The sequence below is a fragment of the Humulus lupulus genome, chromosome 4, assembly GCF_963169125.1.
Source record: "Humulus lupulus chromosome 4, drHumLupu1.1, whole genome shotgun sequence".
Classification (NCBI taxonomy): Eukaryota; Viridiplantae; Streptophyta; class Magnoliopsida; order Rosales; family Cannabaceae; genus Humulus; species Humulus lupulus.
The window spans coordinates 98,485,645-98,496,197 of record NC_084796.1 but is presented as its reverse complement, the minus strand read 5'-3'; the positions used below and the strand labels follow the sequence as shown (position 1 = coordinate 98,496,197).

General features: G+C 32.9%; 1 long non-coding RNA gene and 1 other non-coding gene across 2 annotated transcripts; one reads left to right on the top strand and one right to left on the bottom strand.

The window, feature by feature from the left end:
* Positions 1–2,109: 2,109 nt before the first annotated feature.
* LOC133829088 (uncharacterized) lies at positions 2,110–5,180 on the bottom strand. Its single transcript, XR_009891517.1, has 3 exons — positions 4,840–5,180; positions 2,938–2,978; positions 2,110–2,385 (listed from the first exon to the last, which is right to left on the bottom strand). It is a non-coding gene; the product is annotated as an uncharacterized LOC133829088 (long non-coding RNA).
* An 874-nt stretch (positions 5,181–6,054) lies between these two features.
* On the top strand, positions 6,055–6,161 carry LOC133833198 (small nucleolar RNA R71). The gene has a single exon (XR_009892592.1). It is a non-coding gene; the product is annotated as a small nucleolar RNA R71 (small nucleolar RNA).
* The last annotated feature ends 4,392 nt before the right edge of the window (positions 6,162–10,553 follow it).

Below are 10,553 nucleotides of genomic sequence, written 5' to 3'. Positions count from 1 at the left end.
AGCTGGAAACAAGAGGAAAAATGGACATAACAACAACCCCAAGCCTGCAAAGGCTGCAAAGACGAGTGCACAACCAAATGCACAAACGCCTAAGGGGAAGAACAAGAAAAATAAGAAAGGTAAATGTAAGTGTTTTCACTGCAAAGAGAAGGGGCATTGGAAACAGGATTGCCCCAAGTTTCCAGCAGCAAAAAACAAAGGTAATGATTATAGTTCATATGTCTTAGAAACATGTGTTTTAGAGAATGATAAATTCATTTGGATTGTTGATTCTGGATCTACTAACCATGTTTGTAACTCTTTATAGCTTCTTGAATGGTGGGAGGAAATGGACAAAGGCGGCTTAAAGCTTAGAGTTGGGAACGGAGCGTTCGTTGCAGTCCAAGCTAGAGGGACAGCTCGTCTGAAGTTTGGAAATAAATTTTAATTTTAAATGATGTTTTTTTTATTCCGGATTTTAGTAGAAATTTAATTTCAGTTTCCATGTTGCAATTAGAACAATTTGTTCTGACGAAGATGTAAAACGATGGTTTCCTTTTAGTTTAGTTCAATGTGGTAAATGATAGAGATCTCATTTCAGTAATTAATATTAGTTTACTGAAATATCATTTACAGGGAACTAAGTGTTTTAAGGATAAAATACAAAGAGGGATAAAACGATATTTTAGTCCCATCTCATTGTCAACCGTCTATAGAGAATTGAGTGACAATTATGGTTGTAACAATGGAAAATTAATAGCATATCTATATTGCTTATAGAGTGTTCTATGAATTCAAGAGTACAATTCCGAGTCTTTAGTGGAGTCACGATGAATTAATAACTTAGTAAATTTATTTGTTAGATTTATGATAACTTATTGGAGCTTGATTTCATAGGTCCATGGTCCCCACTACCTTGGACAAAATCATCTAGATATTCTCAATTAATTGATGTAATTATCAATTAGAATTATCAAAGTTGACTAGGTCAATTTTGGATTGTTTCACAGAGTTATGTACTTTAGAGAAGAAAAGAGAAATTATGACAAATTTATTAATTAAGATAAATTAGTATCTAAATTAATAAATAAGTTTAAATCAAGATTCAAATTATAAATAATTAATTTGATAAAAGATTTAATTAATTAAATCAATAAAAAATAATACGGGCCTTGATTTTAAGTCCAACGTGCTTATAACAAAATGGGAAATTTCACGAGCCTAAAGCCCATGATAATTTCGATCTAGGGCCGATATTATCTACTATTTTATTTGATTTTTTAATTAAATTAAATTAAATGACCTAATTGATTCTATAAAAGGAATGCTAAGAGAGAGTTGAAAACATAAGTTGAATCACAAAGTTTCTAAGAAGATTAGAAGATCTATTAGGTTTTAGATTCTCTCTACTACATAAGTCATTTTCTAAGCCTCAATTTTTCTCTTCTATTCTTCTTCTCTCTGTATATATCTCATGTTTTGAGAATTTTCCACCCTAGTCTAGGTGATTCCAAGGACACTTTGGAAGGCTGTGAAGAAAATTGAAGAACAATTCAGTTTCTTAGTAATACTCTACGATAGAAAGGATACAATGGTTATAGAAACTGAAGGAATGACTCATTCATTCCACTGCGTATAATGTAAGTGTTCTTATCATTATTTCTCTTTGAATTCAATTTTAGAAACATGTTCTAGGTTGTCTCATATTAATTTGTTTAATATTAGATCTACATGAAAATAAATAAATATCCGGTATAAGTTTCCTAATATTTGTCTCCATGAAAAATTTGGATGGTTTCTCCAATTTGGGTTGTAAGTTGAACAGAAAGTGTTATCATTTGGTTTTCCATAAGAATGTAAAGCATTTGCCTCTTCATAAAATATTTCATTGAAAGATGGACAAGATTGAGAATTTTGACAAAAATTAGAACATAAAGAACAAACATCATTTCTAGATCTTTAAGAATTCATAGTATTGCTTATTGCTAAGGTTTTTAATTTTCCTGCTAGTTTTTCAACAGAAGTTCTTAAGTCAGTTTCATCTTTTACTTCATATCTAACTGTAAAACGCCCTAGTCTAGTGCTTTGTAAAACATTCACATATTCATTGGTTTATAAGAGAAAGCCACTTGTTATAAAGATTTCAGTGGGGTCTTGCTTAAAACATGCAAGTTGGGCCCAATAGTTTAAAAAGAAAATATCAATTTTCATGCAAAGTTCTAAAACAACCAAAAGTTCAAGTCTCACTGATAAGTTTAAAATGTCCCATTAAACATAACATTATTAAAAGAAAATGGCATTTTAAATTGATCATTTCTCGTCCATAGGATGTCCCCACGCCATACACACCAGAACGACAGAACTCCCCACATCACCACGCTTGCCATAGATAAACCTATTTGCTACCTAGAAGGGAAAGTAAGGGGGTGAGCTAAAAGCCCTGTAAGGAAGTACATGCAACACACAAGTAAGAAACAACAAATCACATACACATTCATCCACCTTTATATATATCATAGCATCATTTTCATAATGGTGTCAATATCATAAACATAAACATAATCACGTCAACATTAACATCATCATCATAACATAAACATCATAACATCATCATAATCATTTCCTTGTGAACATGGCCTGCTAACTTTTCCATGTCACCCTTTGAGGTAAACAGGATCTCTGGTCCTTGAATAACCTCGGCACGTCCGCCCTTGGAGTTACGTCTTCATATCCTTAGTAACTCGGGTTACATCTTCATATCCTTAGTAACCCCTTTTGATGTGTCGTGTTCATCACGCTAACATCCATTCATAACATACAACAGTCATACAATCCAAACATATCATCATATTAAAGCATTTCATAATTCATAGCGCAAAGCATCATAACACTTCCATTCATACAAACAATCTTACCATTCACAGCATAAATAAATAAAAGTCTATCTAACTTCCTTACCTCAGGTCCAAGCTAAGTAAAACGACAACTTCTCAATGAGCCTATATCATAATAAAAATAACATTCCTTAGCTTCACATAATCTCTATTTTTCCCACTCATATAACTCATGTGTGCATGGGCCATGCACACATGGTGAGAGTTACTCACAACATCTAAACAAGGCATATTTACACATAAGGTCATAAAAGAATAATGCGCATTCTACCTATATTGCATGCATGATCTTGCTATAAAAACTACATGATTGCATAATAGACATATTTTTTAACGTAAAAGTGAATTTGCATGCGACATGCATATGTGGGAACGTTGCGTAAATGTGGCGTTTAAAACGATAATTCTACGCGTCTTACTTCTATCGTTTTCAAAATAATAAACTTGTAACATGCCTTGTTTACCATTATTTATCTTCTTAAATTACTAGGTTGATTAAATCTCTCAAGACATTATTTTATTTCATAAAATAATTTTATTTAATCATTTAAAATATAATAACTCCATTACTTACTTTTAAATTCCTTATAATAACCAAAACTAAAAATTATGTAAAATACTCATAATTTAACTTGTTTATTTAGAAAATAACATTATAATCCAATTAAAAAATTTACAAATTTAATGTGAGAAAAATATAATTTTTAGATGTGAAAAAATACATTTTTACTTGGGTCATTTTTAAAAATTAAATTCAAAATAGGATAAATTCATATGTGAAAAAATCAAATTATTATTTTTATAAATACTTAACTAAACTTTCATCCATAATTTATTTTACTTAAAATTCACAAGTGAACTAAATTCAACATTCTTCTTGATCAAAAAAATAAAGAAAATCATAACTATTAAAATAAACACTAATTTAATATAAAAAAATATCACTTTTAATATTACCATAGTTTAGGGTATTAATTTATTTCAAGGTACTCACCAAATTTCTTTTATTAATAATACAACTTCACTTTTTTTACAAAAATTCCAGCAACTATCTTTATTCTCAAAATCGCCATTTTTATGTTTAAAACTCAACATTTTCTAAAAAATAAAGAAAAAAATATGTAGGTAATAGATTGTGCAAAAATATCATTTTAAGTGTGAATTAAAATACCATTTTACTTTCACAAATACAACATATCATTGGAGAAATTTCCTATGCATGCATATCATTATTTCACCAAACTTATTCACCATTTATTCACAAAATCAGCAAGCATAATTCATCATGAAATTCATATTTAATTGATGTTTCTCAAAACTCAATCCATAATCTTCATGAAATCACTAACATATCAACTTATATATAAAAAAAATCAAGACAATCCTTTCTTTTATTCAAATTAACCTAGCGTGTTCCTAACATGTATAAATGACACAAAAATAAAAACATCACAATCATGCACCAATGCCCTAAAGGTCAAAACCCTCATTCTCATAAACATAAAATACCAATATCACCATATTTAGTGGATCAAAACCAAACCCTTGCATGCTTTCACATAGATATCATAACATCAATATCATCATACTCAAGATCCTAAGATCAAACAATTCATATAACAAGAGATCAACATAGTTTCATAGCCAATATAAATCCATATTCAAAATCACAAACAACCATAAACCTAAACATACCCATAATCAAAACCAATACACATAAAATAGTAAAACTTATAACCCTTATCTTTCACCCAATCTCATCTTATACAAATAGAAACAAAACTTTTTCATAGTTTAACCATAACACAATCTTCCCATGACCAATAATAATATGATGCCTAACACCAAGCCACATGAAATCATAGAGCTACACACCTAGGCAAACAATTCATGTATCAAAGCTAAAATATCAATCAACCAATACAACCCAAAATCATAACAACAAACAGGTTAGAAATCTCATTACCTCAATTGACTGTAAAAATCAAGAACACAAAAGTGACCAACCCAAAAATTATAGCCACCACTTGTTCAAGCCCTCGGTTTTTTGAAATCCACCATGAGAAAAGAAGAAAACCAACAAACCACAATCCATAACTTATAAAAACTCAAGAAAGAAAAAGAAGAGAGGATTGAAAAACCACAAATACAAAAGATACATACCCTAGTATTGAATCCTTCATTCTCTTCTACTTCTCCTCCTTCTTTTCTTTCTTCTTCTCCTTCTCTCTCTATCACGCCACTCTCTCTCTCTCTCTCTCTCTCTCTCTCTCTCTCTCTCTCTCTCTCTCTCTCTCTCTCTCTTCCTCTCTCTAGTACACGGCAGCCAACATGAGCATAATGCTCTCTATTTCACTCTTCCCTTTTTATTCTAAAGTGACCCAAAATAACCCAAAGCACAAAATGGTAAGTTTCCTATTTTCTATTTATTTTTATTTTCATTTTCATTTATTTTTTTTATCATAATTGGTAAAAGATAAAAGATGATCACCTCCTTTCCCAAAATAGCCATTGACTTCTAATTTTAATATATTTGATTAAGAAAATAAATGGAATAAAACTCATTTCCTTTCCCACTACACATACACGTCCAAGCCTTGTTTCCTCTTCCTTTTATTTTTTTTCTAATAATTCCAATAAATCCAATAAAAGGCAACTTCAAAGTGTGTAGAAAATTCTACACATGTGCACCATGCTACCATGCACTTGCACACACTAAATCGCTAGGGTGCATCACTACCTACCATGCACCTTAGTGCATTCAATCAAAACTCAAATAATCACATTTTAAAATAAAATAAATAAATATCATTTGACAAATAATTTCACAAAAATTCTACCAAACAATTCTAAGAATTATTTTAAACTAAACAAACATTTAAATAAAATAATTCACAACACTTAACAATTAAATAAAATAAAACACAAAAATTTTAATAACTAAAAAAAAAATTGGTTCACCACACTAACCCCCCCCCCCCCCCCCCTAGGAGAATAGTTTGATCTAGACCTAGGATCTACATAAATCAACTGTTGAGAGTTGACAAATAAATTTTCAAGGGCATCCCAAGCCTCTTGCCCATTAAATTGTAAAAACTTTCCAGTATGCATGGATTGAATCATTAGACGATTTGAATGAGATAAACCATCATAAAAATATTTGACAAGTCTCCATTTTTCAAAAACATGATGAGGGAATTTTAACAATAAATCTTTAAATCTTTCCCAACATTCATAAAATCCCTCATTATTTTTTTCAAAATACTCAGAGATTTCTCTCCTCAAACTATTAGTTTTAGACATAGGAAAAATTTTGGACAAAAACTTATTGAAAAGTTGATCCCAAGTAGTTATAGTTCAAGTGGGAATGGAATTTAACCAAGCTTTAGACTTATCTTTTAATGAAAAAAGAAATAGCCTAAGTTCGACAGACTCATCTGAAGAATTTTGAAAGCGAAAAGTTGAGCAAATTTCTAAAAACTCATTTACATGCATGTAAGGATCCTCTCTATTTAACCCATAAGATTTATAATTTAAGCACAAATTATTTCTAAAAAAGATACGATTTTTCTTCACTTTTCAAAAATAAAATTTCAAAGTATTTAATGTGAATCAACCTAATGAAACAATAAAAAAAAATCAAATAACATTATTTATAAGGCAAAACATAATATTTCTCTTCTATGCATAGGATGTGTACAATTTAATGACACATCTTAATAAAAGAATATTATGTTTTGCACAATGACGAAAAAAGTGTAATATTATCTAACAATCCAAAATACAAGATATTAAAGATGAAAGACATATATGAAGAAAAAAATATCCATAAACTTTGTTGCATTACAAGATGAAAGCAGCTCGACCTTAGTCAGGATGTTGTCCATATTCAGAGGCTTTTCTTTTGCGCACCAGTTGCGCGACCTCCTCCTCTTCATCAACCTCTTCAATAGCATGGATGAGTTCCTGGGGAGGACCTCGAGCTCTGATGGCCAGTGTTTGATCTTTCTGGATCAGCTTGCAAGCCACCATGGCAGCATCATTATCCATGATCTAGAACTCTTTCTCCTTGGCAAGAATACGAGTCAGGGTCTCGTATTGACCTCTGCGGGTCTCTAACTTTCCCATCCTCTTATATATAGCTGCACAAAGTAACAACTCAATCAGAATATGTTTAAACTTGGTTGAAAAGGAATTCAAGTACAAAGTTCAAGGAGTTGAGAAACTTACGATGATGTTTGAAATATCGATGGGTGCAGTTCTTGAACCCATTTGAAATGAAGAATTGATCATTATAGTCATTCGGTGGCTGGTGAGATCAATGATGAAGGTGGTAATGGGGAATCTGCTGAGGTAGAAGAAGCCATCACCTCATCCCTTTGATTATGGATTGGCTTTGAGGCAAAAGAAGTACATGATGTCGGCAGAGGTGGGAACCTCTCACTATTGCTTCAAAAACATATATTTTAGCCCTGCCAAAAGTCGGTACAAATTTGGGGGGAGCTAGAATGGTGTCAGCTCCACGTAATTCAAAAAATCTATGAAATATTGATCCAAGGGGAGAAAGGCACCTAGCTTCAGATGCTCGTCACTCCAGGACCCGAAGTCGTCCTGAAGTGAAGTGCACCTCCACTCTCCTTCCAACAAAAGGCGGGCAACAAGACCCTCGGACCCCAACTTGATCCCGTGGCTCAGCAAAATTTTATTCACCTTGCCCTGAGTCTTTATCCAGGATTCGATGTGATCGACTACAAAGAAGGAGTTGGGGTCAACTACGATCTCCCTATCCACTATTAGGTTGAAGTGGGGAATAGGGGTCTCAGATGCAATCTTCTTACCCTTACTCACACTTTGAGAAGAAGAGCTCGCCACTGACTTCTTCTGGTGGGCCATGACTTTTCTCGCTTGGAGACAAAATAGCCTGTTAGAGGCTACCTAAGATGAAAACTTGCTATGGTGATAAAGGTATGGTAACCCAAGGTTTTGAACTCGATCTATTCAACCTAAGATATATAGGAGTTTATATTTCCCCTAGCAACAACACGTCTGCACACACGCAATCAGTGAGCACGCGCGGTAAACTCGGGAAACCCCTGATACTTCGGGATCCGCGTGTCAAACTCAATACCTTTTGGGAAAGCAATTTAATACAATACCACTTGAGAAACCATAACCCTTAAGCTACCCAGAACTGAACCTAAAAACCCTCAAATTTTTATGCATACACTCAAACAATCCTCTTTGAAACCCGAAAAATCACTCGTTTCTTTTTGTACATTATTTCTAATTAGACCTAGTGCTATTGTTTTTAGCCTAACAGAAACCCATGCTAAACTCAAACATAACCAAAGTAAGAAAATATAATGGAAAATTTTGTAAAACTTATTGAAAAATAAGAATATGAAATTTAAACCGAACATGAAATAGCCTGGTTTTCGGGATACTTACAGATTGGTTTTCGGTCGAGGAAGTGATGACAGCACAGGAAATAGCCTGAAAGCACCTGTAAAATGGTAGAATGCAGAAGGCTCTGAAGGTATTTTGAGAAGAAAAAGAAATTTTTTTAATGTAAAGGTGGTAAGGTTCAGGTCTAGTTCTCTTATTTATAGGTAAACTTCAGGAACCGATCTATGCCACACGATTAGATAAGTTCGAGATCCAAGAGCCTAGGTTAAATAAACCATGCAGCGGCAAAAAGTTTTCAAGATAGCTGTCATAGTACTCAAAACCCGAATAGACGTCGATTATAGACCGACACGTGTCTCACATTCAAATGAGTGGGTAGGCACAATTTCACATAACAGAAGGCTGAAATCCCCTACTGTGTATGTCAAAAGTGACGTCATGCACGAGTAGGAGCTTGGGCTACAAATGTTGAACCCCAAAATAAATACAAACTGAATTACTCAACACGGGGTATAGCTGGCAGACAAGCGCATGAAGGAAGCATACATATAGAATATCTAGCTAACTCTGGAGTTAGCAGCTCGAGTCAAACTTGACAACTTACGACAACCAGAATATCTCCAGAATGCCTCTTGCGTCGAAAATTTAGTTCGACATGTGTGATGACCAGATCACCTTCTAGAAACTCTGAACTTGGCCCATTTCAGGTTAGATTCATTCTTCGACATCCAGCTCGAAGAAAGTGTTCAGCTCGGAAAAGCCTGGTCATGGCGCACAATGAAGGATCACAAAAGACTCGGAGATTCTTTATACACCTCATAAAGGCCAAGATTTTATTACACATTTATTACCCAAGATAACAGATGTAAATTTTATAAGCAATAATATCCTTATACAAATGGGAAGTTACCCAAATTTATTATTTTCCATATATATGTACGCAGTTACCCAAATTTGTCCAGGAGAATCCACTCTAAATACCAAGGGAATAGACAGAAAAAAAGGACCGACGCTCTATATAATGAAACTCTGTTGAAATTGTCATCAACAATTTCTTCCAGTGTCCTAAATAGATCAATAAGATTGTCTCGTGGTCTAGGTGGATTTTAACCACTGAACCACGTTAATGTGTGAGTGTTTGTGATATTTTTCATTTGTTGAATCATTGTTTAGCAAAAAGAATAATATCTCTATTGTCGGATTTCTTAATCCACTATTGGCAAAAAACCGCGTCAACAAATACATTCAATTCAACAGTCATATTTCTAAAAGATATTTCAAAACACCATCACAACAATTAATGATTGCATTAGATGTAGCTGATAATGGTCTACCTAAAATAATAAGAATTTGAGCATGCACATTTTCAAAAAATTGAGTATCAAGAACAATGAAATCGACTATAAAGTAAAATTTATCAATTTTTATCAAAATATCTTTTATAAGTCCTCTAGGAATATTCACAGAACGATCAGCCAATTGAAGAGCTAAAGAAGTAGGATTTTGCTCACCAAGACCAAGTTGTTTATAAACATAATAAGGCAATAAATTCACACTAGCACCCACATCAAGTAAAGCCTTGTTAATAAAATGATCACCAATAATGCATGAAATTGTGGGACACCCGAGGTCTTTATATTTAACAAGACTCTTATGTTAAAAATGCATTTTATGGAACATTAGTGTTTATTTTAATAGTGAAAATATATTTCAAGAATTTAGAGTATGCAGGAATTTTTTTAATGGCATCCAGGAATGGGATGTTGATACTCACTTGTTTGGAAACTTCTAAGATGTCACCATATTGGCTGCCTCTTTTGATTGGAATTAATCTTTGTGGAAATTGAGCTTTGCGGATGAAATGAGGCATTGGTGTTTCTTCTTTTGACGAGTCATTAACACTAGAATTTTTAGGTTGACTCTTTTCTTTCTCCTTTTCTTTTTCAATTTGAGGTAGGTAATCTAGTTTAACTGTTTTCTTTCTAGACCTAAGAGTATAAATGAATTTGGCCTCTTCATTGTGGCTATAATTACCTATTTAATATTGACTTTTTGGATTTGGTATGGATTGACTAGGAAATGTTCATTTTTCTCTATTAGATAAAGCAGTTGCAAGTTGACATACTTGTGTCTCGAGTTTGGAAATAGATTAAAACGGATTTTGTATGATCTGTTGAGTAGATTGCATGAGCTGCTATAAAGTATCCTCTAAGGAAGTTTTACTTTGTTGAGGATATGGCTAATTTTTTTGGGCATGATTTTTGTTTTGCATGT